At 38.9% G+C, this 12,625-nt stretch overlaps 1 long non-coding RNA gene across 6 annotated transcripts; it reads left to right on the top strand.

Annotated features, from left to right (window-relative positions):
* Positions 1–1,044: 1,044 nt before the first annotated feature.
* Positions 1,045–12,008, top strand: LOC311434513. Of its 6 annotated transcripts, none has more exons than XR_014691555.1 (6): positions 1,045–1,181; positions 2,512–2,584; positions 2,973–3,092; positions 3,641–3,710; positions 7,234–7,284; positions 11,377–12,008. It is a non-coding gene; the product is annotated as an uncharacterized lncRNA (long non-coding RNA). The 6 variants fall into 6 exon arrangements; XR_014691556.1 differs by lacking the exon at positions 11,377–12,008 and adding an exon at positions 8,258–9,219; XR_014691557.1 differs by lacking the exon at positions 11,377–12,008 and adding an exon at positions 8,258–9,219 and having other exon boundaries at positions 1,047–1,211.
* The last annotated feature ends 617 nt before the right edge of the window (positions 12,009–12,625 follow it).

Raw genomic sequence — 12,625 nt, 5'->3', positions numbered from 1 at the left:
AAGTAGATGTAGCCCAAGGTAGAACACTTGCCTGATGTGGCTTTTGTCAGTTGATGTGGCTTACTGCAGAGCTGTATTACTTTAGTGCCAACAGTGGAGAGGCAGTGAGAACAAGAGGCCCAAACGAGAATGGGAGAAAGCAACATAAACTGCTCAAAAATTGTCTTTCTTGCTCTTTAGGCATGGCATCCGATACTGTCTGTATGTAGCAATCAATTTGTAACAGATGTTATTTATTTTGATATTTATATATATATATATATATTTCTACCAATACATGATGCCATGAACTGTAGCTAGATCTCTTTATCTGGAAGGGAGGAAAAAAAAAGGAAGGTTTGGTATGCATTTAAGAAGTGAAAAACCTGCTAGAGAAGAGCTCTGTGGTTAGAGAGATGTAAAAGCCATGTCAAGTCTCGGCTAAGCAACACCGGTGCTTATGTATAGTGTCCTGTATTTCCAGAGAAGGCCTAAAATGTCACAGGATCAGTTCCTCTACCCGCACCCAAGCTGAATGATGGTTGTAAGATACCTGGCTTGAGGACTCTCTAATTAGACGCGGATACTAAAAATCCAGTCACAATGCTAAACACTAAGACCAATGCACCACCAAAATGGGCTTTTACAAACTATCTTCTGGAATGCTATTCCTGTTTGTTGTACAGCCAGTTTCAGAAATAAACCCAGTTTGGTGAAGGACTGACTGCTTCACATGCAGGTGGAGTCACCGTCCCTGGGGGTGTTCAAGGAAAGGTTGGACCTGGCACTTAGGGACATAGCTTAGTGGATGACATTGGTAGTAGGGTGATGACCAGATGACCTCGAAGGTCTTTTCCAACCTTAATGATTCTATGATTCTATGATTCAAGTTAGCTCTCAAGTTTGTTGACACCTGTTTGGAAGCTGAGTGGTATATGGCTTTGAGAGCACTGCAAGAAGCTGCAAGAGAAATGAGGGACATCCAATTAAAAAAACCTGTTAGCAATTAAGCTGAGGCTAAAGGAATATGTGAAGACAAGAACAGAGAACTAAGGTGGGTAATCAGAGCTGTCAAGGTTTTAGGTTGAACATATTTAGTTGAATGCATTTAGTATAATCTACTGCATTTGGTATAACTGAACTGAATTGAATTATCCTTTGATTCATCTGAACTTTTGAGGAAGCTCATATAATCTGGAAGGGTGTGTATTTGTTCAGTAGAGCTGAATAAGGTAAAAAATGGGTTGTTTCACTGAAATGAGACTTTATATTCTACTTAGGCCTTTCTCTAGGAAGGTGGTGACAACAAAAGTCTCTTTTTGTTGTCCAAACTAATAGCATTTGCATAGTGTGGAAACAAAATGTACAGAAATGATATTATCCAACTCTAAAATTAGAATCCAGTTAAGAAACCAGGAAAACACTTACTGGCAGGAACAAATGCTCTTATATACAAACAGACATGAAGAATTATTTTTCATTTTAGTTCAGTTGTATTTAAAACACAACATTTTTTTCATTACATTTTGTTGCATCCTTTCTGAGCTTTGTTATAGAACTCTTGTGCTTAAATTAGGAGAAATGTCATTGTAGGTTAAACGGTACAGCTCCCTGAGTAAGTGGCTTGAAATTGGTTTTCATTAGTTCAAATGTACACTTAACATCAACTGGTTCTGTATCGCTTGCCTGAAGCTTGGTCACCCCTGTCTTACACATTTTTTCTTTGGTTATATTCAGATTTTTATTATTATTATTATTTAAATAAGGCACTAGCTAGAATTTTTCAACTGTTGCTATTTTCCTGTTTTTACCATTACCTGCTTTTTATTTTTCTTTATGTTGTTTCACTGCATTCCAGAAAAAATTTAATTATATCTGACTCCAAAAGGGAAAAGCACAGACCTCAGATTTTATGACAAATATACCACTGCATTTCCAGGAGTGTTATTATTTTTTTTTTCCTCCACTTAATCTTTCTTCTTTTCTTCTTGAGGAAGAATGACAGATCTTTAGAGGAGTTGGTTCCACTGGCTCTAGAAAATGCTTTCTCCACTATATTAGCAATAAACTGGCAGATTTCAGTTACAGCATGCTCTGTTATCTGCTTTAGATCTTTTCTGCTTTTTTTCACAGACATTCAAGCTACTGGTTTAATGAGAGAGACACTGGACTTACTGTCCCAGAAATCACAATTGATTTTTAAAATTATTTTGATTATGATGTAGTCCAACTTTTTCTTTAGTGAATGCTCATGGCCACTAAGAATCTATTTTTCTTATCCGTTTTCCAATATATTCCTTTATCTTGGCTAAATTTATATACTTGTTAGTGTTTTCTATCGTCCATCAGGCCTTGGATGTTTATTTTTCTGCAATTTTACATGGGGTATAGTGATGGCTCCAAGCTGTGATTTGAGTAGTACGATCCAACCAGACAAAGGGATTTTTCTTTCACTTTAGTAAATACATGGGGTTGTTTACTCAATACCACATAAACTGCATCGAAGCAAAACTTAATTAGGTGTTCTGCCAGGAAAAACCTGTGAGAAGAGAGGAATGGAGAACAGCTGGTTCTGTCAGATGTTACAGTGCTCAGACCTACAAAGGTAAGAGAAGTGTGACTGGCTTATTTCCACCAAGAGAGTAAATATGTGAACAAGTATGGATCTTTCACCCAGGTTATTTTATCTAATAAGACAAGAGGGAAGACAAGCTTATTTGGTGGTAGGTCAACTTTAAACTCATTTGTTAAGTCTAAATCCCTTGCAATTTCATTATGTCAACAGACTTCTGACCACAGAATTTCTCCTGCATCAAGGATGTTTACATTTCTAAAAATCTTAACACAACTGTACTGACTAAATAATGTTGTAGTCTTTCATACAGTCATAAAGTACATTGTATTCTGGGGTGACCAAGTCCTGGTCCTTCTATTTTACATATTTTTACTACTTTTAAATATTGATGTATTTGCAAAAGCTGTTTACATTGCAGAACTCCTCTTCTTCTCCTCCCCCACCACTCACACGAGAAGCTGCTACTTTGGATGGCTTTTTCCATGGGCATGTATTGTTGCTGCTGTCTACTCCATGGAAATCTGTCACTTGATTCTTGGTATGTGATACTTGATCAGGTTTGTGATTTTTGTGGAACTTGGCATGAGCTGGAGTATCACTGGGTGAGAGCCAGCTGTGCTTTATTGCGAAAGAAGTTTGTTGTCTGTGAAATACTCCAACTTTCTATCACATCCTGATTTACCATCATCTAGCACATGGGTATTCTTTATTAGGTAGCTGAAAGCAAGACGTTGTGTGCTGAGCTTGCTTAAGCTGGTTCTTACAGCATAATAGAGATGGCTTAACTGCCTTTAACTTTATTACTCCAGAATTAGCATTAAGTTCAAGAGACCAGTAAGTGTTGCTCAACAATGAGAAAATAAGTGATTAAAACTATACAAGCTCTGGTGTGGTAGCGTAAATGTAACATCGGTGTGCTGGGCTGGTATAGATCAGCCTCTGAGGGTGGCATAGCTGGAAGGCAAGGATCTCATATTGACAGACTATCACTGAGATTACCCTGAGGATGACATCCAAGAACATCTAATGCAAACGTGGTACTGTGGTCCAGAATGTATTTATTTTGTGGCTTTTCTCCTTTTTCAGTCAACCCTCCTGCACATCCATCCCAGCTTGATTGTCACAAGCAGCTTCTTGTTTGAAGTTTAAGCCTTAGGTAACAAATTATTTTCTCCCATGTGTTTGTGCAAGTGGTTCTCCCTATAGTGAGGTTTTATGTGGTTCTGCAGTGAGAAAAATATGTTCTGCTATGCAGGACAATGCTTCTCTGGCTCAGTCCTGACAGATGTTTGCTGTGTCCATAATGTCAATAAAGACAAACTTCTTGCATGCTATAAAGTACTCTGATATGACTATAACGCAAGTGAAGAATTTAAAAGTTGACTCTCTACATATTGGTCAGACTGTCAAAACCCAAAGAACTGCCCCCTTTGCCTTCCTGTAGCACTAATTTGAGAAGGTCGAATAACATTAACTTCAATGAGGCATGATTAACACTGACGTATATAAATGCAAGAAGTTCAAAAAATGTGAGTTTGCACTTAGTTATTATGTCTCACAGATATTAGGTCATTTGGAGAAAATTATTAGGGAGGTGAAAAGTGGACTTTCAAGTTTTCTAAAAAACGTCAAGCTGACATGCCATTTAGTGGCCAAATACTCTGTTCACATATAGTGGCAGCATAACAGTTGCTGACATTTTTTATTTCTGGCCATATGCATTTATAATGCCAAGCATAATTTATATCCTTGCATTTTGCATATTTGAGAGGAAAATTAAGTTGACAAAGCCTCAGAAATAAAAAAGCAATCAAATTGTGTTTCTATGCTGGTGGAATAGCTCTTGAGGAGACAGAATGTTCCCAGAAGATGCTAAAACAAACATGCAAACAGAACTCTAAATTAGGACCAAGGCAAGAGTTCAAGTGTTTTATTTTTCTTCTGAGACAGGCAGCTTAACTATTTGCTTCAAAGATACAGATCAAATAAATCTGGAAAGTTACATTGCCTTGCTGAATCACTGTCTGAAAGGTTATACTAAATATATTGAAATACAAACGAACCAAACACACTTGAGATACCATTCAGGGTAAGATTCTCACTGTGCAGATAAAAGAGAAGTCTAACCCTTGTATATCAGTAGAAATAAACCTGAATTTTTTCCATATGGAAGAAGGTGTCAATATTATTTGACACCAACTGACATAGCTTCAGCTTTAGTGGTGTTAAGCAAATTTTTATTATCCCTAGATGCCAGTATCATTTCAGATGATGTTGGCTGAATTAGCTTTGCAACAGCATCTCTTGAAAATACAGTTTCTCAACATTGTGAGTGTGCATATATGTATGCACGTAAGCATTTTGGAGTGGAGAATGATTAAGTTCAGCATGGGAGGAGTTTTTATGGTTTAATTTAGAAGCTGGAGATAAACTCAGGGGGTTAAAATCGCTATCGTGAATGTATATCTGAAATGAATGGCATTTACAAGCTTTGCATGTGTATGTAGGAACAAAAGGTTTTAAAAAAAAATTTTGAAAGCAATGCATCATCCTGCAAGGTCTAATACCACCTATAAAAGAGAATCAAAAGACAGCTGCTAGCTTGTTCACACTTGCTGTATATGGCCAAAAGCATATGCACAATGATTAATCCAGGTCAGAGTCAGTCTGTCTGGCAGAAAACTGAGTGCAGCTGGGCTGACCACACGGAAGCCATTTCTCAAAACCTGGGCTTTGAGCACAGCTTGCTGAGGGTCATGTATGCCTGCCTTTCTCAATGCTACTCATAAGAGAATCAGCCCCAAACTGACCTAATTAAATGTCTGCAGTGGGAGACTGCTACCTCTGAGATATATCTGGAACAAGCTACAGGAGGAAATGATTAATCCTGTCTATTAGCAGACTGTTGTATAACATTCACTGATTTGATTTGTCAAAGCTTCAGTAACCGGTGTTTGGGGCACAGCAGAAGACATAACAGGAAGGTTCTGGAGAATATTGCTGTCTGAGAGGAAGATGGCTGTGTTCAGTGTTGGTGTTTCCTCCAGCAAAATCATCAGTGCTCCCAGTTCGCAGCACTATTAGAATGAATATCTCTGCATTATCCAGGAAGCCTGCAGCTTAGCTGTGGTACCCACAAGAAGAAATGACATTCAGATAGAGAGCTAATAGTGTGTTCGTACCCCAAACCTCATCAGTCATAGCTGTCATGCACAACTTCCAGGTAAACATTTTCTTGTAGTATGAGGCAAATAAAAAGCAAACTAAACATTCCCACTATATTTTCAAATGAAAATAAATATCACCAGGATATCAGAATGAAATTGATTAATTCTTGTTGATGTTTGGATAAATACTCTTTATGGTAAACAATCCTAATTCTTGTACTATCTTTTTAGAAAAATATACTTTACTAATTGTTTTTAAAGTAAAGATTTAGTAACAAGTTCTGAAACTTCTTAAAGAGTTAGATCAGTGCATTGCCACCACCAGTAGCTACCATTACGGTAGCTGTTGATGCACTTGTTCATTAACATCCCCTGGAAAGCCATCTGAGGATGTAGGTATAGCTGAGGGCCATTGACTGCTCCTGTTGGATGTGGGCTCTGCTTTCTTCTCCTCTCCCTGCCTTTGAGAGGACATAATGTATATTCTCCTTTCACGTGGATTTGAGGGAGTTTTGGTGAGAAGGAAGGATGAGCTTTATTTATTTTTCTTTCTGAAAGAATGAATCAATTACATGAAATTATTATTTGGTTTGGATGTGGGAAATGTCTTTTTCCCAGTCCATGTTTTGAGCTTGGGTTGCCAGTTTCTATTTTGTTTGTAATATTGTTTTTTCTTGGAGTGGAGAGAGGGAGTTAAGTCTTTCCATGCTCTTTCCAGTATCTTCCTGTCCAGTGACTACTTTCCTGCTCTGATATGGCCCCCTCCAGGCCTTGGGCTTCCTTCCTCTCAGCCAAGAGCAACAAGACACAGCTCTCTGTAGTGACAGGAATCAGTTGCTCCACCACACATATGTAGGAGTGATATCTCATGTGCAAAGGTCTACTCAGTGCCACAGCAAGTGTGGATGAAGGTTGGTCAAGGACATGCACTGCTATCTCTGCTCTCTACTGACTTACTTCATAGCTGATGAATTGCAGAAGGTATCTGACTCCCATAGTTGTTCATTTCAGAATTAAATGCATTCAGTGTGGTAAGACAGCCACACAAATCTCCCCCTAACAACCTGCTTAAAAAATCAAAAAATCTGTTTAGGAAATATGAATATATATATATATATATATATATACACATACATATATTTCTCCAAAAGCTTTTGCTTTTGGAATACATTAGAATATGTTCCTCTGAAGAGGAGAGTTAGTAAAAGGTTTTTGCAACAAGTTGGAATGTGTTAGCAATATCATCATTTCAAAGGAAAATAAACCTTTTTTTTTATGAAGTGTGTTGGTTTCTCTGTGGGCATGATTTATTGTTATGCACAGACAATATATCTTTGAAAACTCTTCTGGCACTTCTAAAGCATCAGCTAAATAGTTGTGCTTCACAGTGGTGAAAAATACAAGAGTGAAATAATAAACTCCTCAAAATCCACGTTTTGTACAATATTATAACTTCTAGCCAATGGTTTTATATTACTTGTAATTTCACCTTTTGTACTCTCTTTTTGCCAGGCAAGGAGAGCTTATAAACAGTAATTTATGTTCCAAGCATGTGATGAATAGGTAAGCCTTCCAGTGGAGTTCTTTGTGTTGTTGTACACACCTTGGTGGTTATGAAGTATGGACTTGTTAGAAAATAATGTAACAAAATTGTATCTAACTTGAGAAGTTTCATAAGTGGCTGTAATCGAAAATTGTTGAAATCAATAGGTTATGCTTAAGGGCTAATTACAATGGCATCATGAATCTTATCTAGAAGAATATGACAGCATTACCACTGGGTAGAAAATATTTGAAACTTTTCAGTCATTTGAGTTGGGGTGCATCTTCTGTTACCTTGTTTTGTGTCTTTTTTTTATTTTATTTTATTTTTATTTTTAGTCTTAATTTTTTCCCCTCTTGGAGACATGATTAAAGCTCACACAAAATTTTTAGTAGGAGACTCAAACTCCTTGGCAGTTGCTACCATTATAATTGCATGTTTAATTAATTGCATGCTTGTGACTATTTCAGAACAACCGTTAAGCAGTGTTGATACCAAATATATCACCATCATGTTCCATGTGGTCTCCCTCAGCCTCTCTGGTTTGACATACTAATATATACCTGTGCCTTAAAAGGATGCTGTGAAGATCGTCAGGTTACTAACAGATGCAGAGGCCATGCTGGTTAGAAAGACTCTCCAGAAGTTATACAGTCCAACGCTCTGCTCAGGGAAGGACCAAGCAGAGCAGGTTGCTCAGGGCTGTGCTCAGCTGAGATCTGAGCACCTCGAGGGATGGAGGCTTGACAGCCTCTAAGGGGCAGTGCCAGGCTTTGACAACCATTATGGTAAACAAACGAAATTTGTACGCAGGTTCTGAGTTTATCTTATTGCTGCATGCCCACTGCCTTTGATCCTGTCACTCTTCACTCAGAGAATAGTCTGGCTCAGTCTTTGGTACCCCCTGCCTTTAGGTGACTGTAGGCAGCAGTGAAATTTTGCTGTCTCTTCTGCAGGCTGAACAAGCTGAGCTCTGCCAACCTCTCTTCACAGGACAAATGCTCCAGCCCATGACCTGGGCTGAATTCACTCTGGGTTAGCAAGGTCTCTCCTGAATTCTGAGTCCCAAAACTTCAGAGTAGAAGAGGGATACAGCAGGACTCTGGATGCAGTATCACAAGTGCTGAAGGCAAACATCACATCCCTTGACCTGCTGGTAGTGCTCTTCCAAACAGTGGGCAAGATATGATTGGTCTCCTTCCACACAAGACTGTATTGATGGCTCACATTCAGCTTATTGTCTGTCAGGATCCACAGGATTATTTCTACAAAGACAGTGTCTCATCAGTGGTCATCAGCCTGTACCAGTGCAAGGGTTTGTTCTGGCCTACTCTGCACGTCCCTTTGTTGAATTTTATGAGGTTCCCATCATCCCGTTTCTCCAGCCCATCTAGACTCTGAACAGCAACTCAGCCATAATTCATATCAACTTCCTCCTCTGATTTGGTATTGTCCACATTTTGCTGGGGGTATGTTATCTCCTATAGCATAGATCATTTAAAAAAAAAAAAAAGTAAGCAACTCCTGTTCCAGTACTATCTACATAGTAAAGGGATCTGTATTCTTGTGCTTTATGCTATTCTTGTTGTTGCATCTAAAGGTTTTGGTTTTGTTTATGCTGCTTGCTGAAGTTTTATGAAGGTGAGAGTTCTGTTTCACCGCAAAAGAAAGAACTGCAGCTATGTGCCTATTTTCCCCTCTTCTCAACTGCCCATGACTCTATAAATATGTCAATCAATTTATTCAGCTGTTATTCTGTACCTTGAAAATGTGGTTAATGTTTCCAAAGCACTATGAAGTAAAGTGCTGCACTGAAAAACTGCCAAATATCATTAAATACAGATTTGTGCTTCTGGAGTATAAAAATAACGGCCTAATATCTCAGATATGAAAAGGGGAAAATCCCAGTTAAAGAACTGTGTTCATGATCATAATTCCAATTTAAATATTAGTCAGAGAATTGTTTGGGTTGGAAGATACCTTAAAGATCCTCTAATTCCACCCCCCTGCCTACCCTACCTCCCACCAGACCAGGTTGCTCAGAGCCCCATCCGGCCTGGCCTTGAACACCTCCAGGGATGGGGCATCCACAGCTTCTCTGGGCAACCTGTGCCAGTGCCCCACCAACCTCTGAGTGAAGAATTTCCTCCTAACCTAAATCTCCTCTCTTTTAGTTTAAAGCTGTTACTCCTTATGCTATCCTTACCCTCCCTGACACAAAGTCCCTCCCCAGTTTTCCTGGAGGCCCCTTTTAGGCACTGTCAGGCCACAGTGAGGTCTCCCCAGAGCCTTCTCTTCTCCAGGCTGAACAAACCCAACTCCCTCAGCCTGTCTTCATAGGAGAGGTGCTCCAGCCCTCTGATCATTCTCATGGCCCTTCTCTGGACTTGCTCCAGCAGGTCCATTCCTTTTTTATGCTGGGAACCTCTGAGCTGAACACAGTTCTCCAGGTGGTGTCTTATGAGAGCAGAGCAGAGGGGGAGAATAATCTCCCTCACCCTGCTGGTCATGCTGCTTTTAATGTAGCCCAGGATATGGTTGTTTTTCTGGGTTGCAAGAGCAGATTGACAGCTCATGTTGAGTTTTTCATCAATAAACACCACCAAGTACTTCTCAGGGCTGCTCTCAATCCATTCTGTATTTGTGCTTGATATTGCCCTGACCCAGGTGTAGGACCTTGCACTTGGCCTTGTTAAACTTTGTAAGGTTTGCCCAGGCCCACCTCTCAAAACTGTTAAGGTCTTGATGGCATCAAGATGGATGCTCTGGATGGCATCCCTTCCCTCCAGTGTGTTGGCTGAACCATGCAGCTTGGTGCACCATTGTCAGAAAAGTTTCCATCATCTTCTCTCTTATGATGGTTCTAATAAAGCAGTCTCTCTCCCATCCCAGGTGTTAAGCTGATTCACGGGTAATTACTCTTAATGATCTTTAAAAACAAACCAACAAACTCAGACCAGTCAGTCAATACTGACAGGCCTAAAGAAGTTCTCTTGACCTCCAGTAGTTCTCATGACTTGTCCAGATGTCTGCAGTTTTTGAGGACATCCCCAGACTGAGTTTCTTCCTTCCCAAGCAGAACACATAAATAGAACCTAGGTGTGCTGATAGACCATCAATGAGAGTTTGATCCCAAACAGGAGATAGGTTCCTAGTCCATATTATTAGCACCTGACCTCCTTGCAAAGCAGTAGCTCCTGGCTCATGATGGTTTTCTACTTGATTTTGGTGTTAGAGACAGTAAATGTTACTTACCAGTAATTTTACTTTTACAGTAATTTTACACAGTGTTGAGTGGTAAACCTTCAGGTAACTGGCAGTGTTGTCTGATTATATGTGGTGTTGGTGTGATATACTTCTCTGATGTTTGTCAAGTACCATGTGGGAACACTAATCAATTCTGTTTCAAAAGATCTGACTTTCAACCCCAGAAATGTAGAGATAGAAAAAGTGTGTCATGTTGAATACTAATTGTTTACAAAGAAGTGGCACATGATTTTTGATGAACTTAATGCTGAAGTTAATGAGAGCTAGCAGCAGTTGTTTAGATAGCCCCTGTGAAGAGCCCTTTGTGAGGGTATCATAGCTGACCTGCGTGGTACCTGAACTAGATTCCTGTGGTATGAGAGAAAAACTACTGTGTTGCAGACGATGTTTAACCAACTCTAATAGATCATTCTTCCAACAGCTTTCTTTAGTGAGTTTTGAATTGATAAAGGATAATGGCAAATGACTTGCATTTCTGCCTTTTTTTTTTTTTTTTTTTTTTTTTTTTTAATGCTAAAAGGTGAGTTTCTGGTCATTTCTGACAGTTGGTATGAAGAGTGTAAAAGCCATTTGCTCTGGTTTTCCATTAAATCTGTCAGAGAAGCCACCTCTCTTTCGTGACCTGACAAAACAGGTTTTTGAGTTCACTGGAGAATGAACTTTGGAAGGTTTGCTCAGCACAAGCTTGATGGGTAGGACAACTGGGAGCTGAGATGCTTTGTGAGCTGTGCATTACCGGGTCAGGATGGGAGCTCTCATCACTGCTAGGTGCCTGGTGCACAATGCATAACAGGCTTCAGCTCTAGGTTCAGTAGATTATTATTATTATTATTATTTTTTTATAGATTCATTTGAGCACAGTAGAAGACTGATTGTGACCTGGTGGATTAGAAATAGCCTTGTTGGCTGTCTTGCTAACCTGTGTGCTGTATAATGGCAGAGAAGCTGTGCTAGCTACTTGCATCCTTGCTAGTCATACTTTCATGCAGTGAGGTAAGAGATTTATTGCAGTCTCATTGAGATCTTCTGTACATGAACAAAAAAGCCAGTTCTCCTATACTTTGTAGATGCAAAACCTTTCCTGACTTTTCATGACTCCAGTATCACCAAGGACTGAGTTTTCTACTGTGAGTGTGGCCTTAAGATGAGGTAACCAAAACCTCTAAAATCTTGTCCTGCTTCTGTTGGGCACAGGAGTAAATCAGTTGAAAGACTTGCTTCCCATAGATTCATAGAAGGAAAATAGCACCCTTCTTTGTTTATGAACAAGTTTATGGGACAACTAAGAAATAAATGCGTGCGCACACACCTATTCTGTCCTGTTAACAAGATACGGAAATATGTGTGGTAACACAAAATGCTTTCATCAAGTGAAAATAATCGTAGCTACCTTGGATTATAATGTCGGGCATCTACACAGACTCTACTGTATGTGGCCTAAGTGATGTAAATATTAGATATGCTGAAAATATATCAATGATTTATGGAGAAAAAAACATTGAAAATTGTTACTGCATTTTTATTGTGTTAACCTGTCACCTAGTGACTGCTGTGGCAATACAGTAGATAATAAAATCAAATATTACTGATAACTCTATAGGCTAAAGTACTTTGCTTTTTAAATATATATATCTTTTTTTTTTTTTTTTTTACAGAGATTGCTCCCTTTAATACCTGATACATATAATAAGTCTTTAGATTTAACATCTTTCCATGACTAAACTGCTGCATCATTTTAGTATGAGGAAGTTTTGCTGTTAATACTGATTGATCCATTACTGCTATTTTCCTATATTTCATTTGCACCTTTTCACTTTTCTGTTCCTATGCTTGTCACCCTTAGAACACTGTATGCATGTTTAATATTTGATATTCAGAGGAATTGCACTTATACTTTTGATTTAATACTTATAAAGATTATTCTGATCAATAAAGCTGGAGCCAACAGACCTATTTGTTTTCTGCCTCATTGTGTTAGTTCTTACTGGATTTATTTTTCCATTACTATGTCTTCTTTTAGTTGCTTACACCATACCCTTGCATTTCAGAAGTTTTCATCCAGCTGTTACTAGTTATATCCACATTAGTACCCAC

The sequence above is a fragment of the Aythya ferina genome (assembly GCF_964211825.1).
Source record: "Aythya ferina genome assembly, chromosome: 3".
Classification (NCBI taxonomy): Eukaryota; Metazoa; Chordata; class Aves; order Anseriformes; family Anatidae; genus Aythya; species Aythya ferina.
Note: the sequence above shows the minus strand (reverse complement) of the source record. Positions and strands in the feature narration are given on the sequence as shown.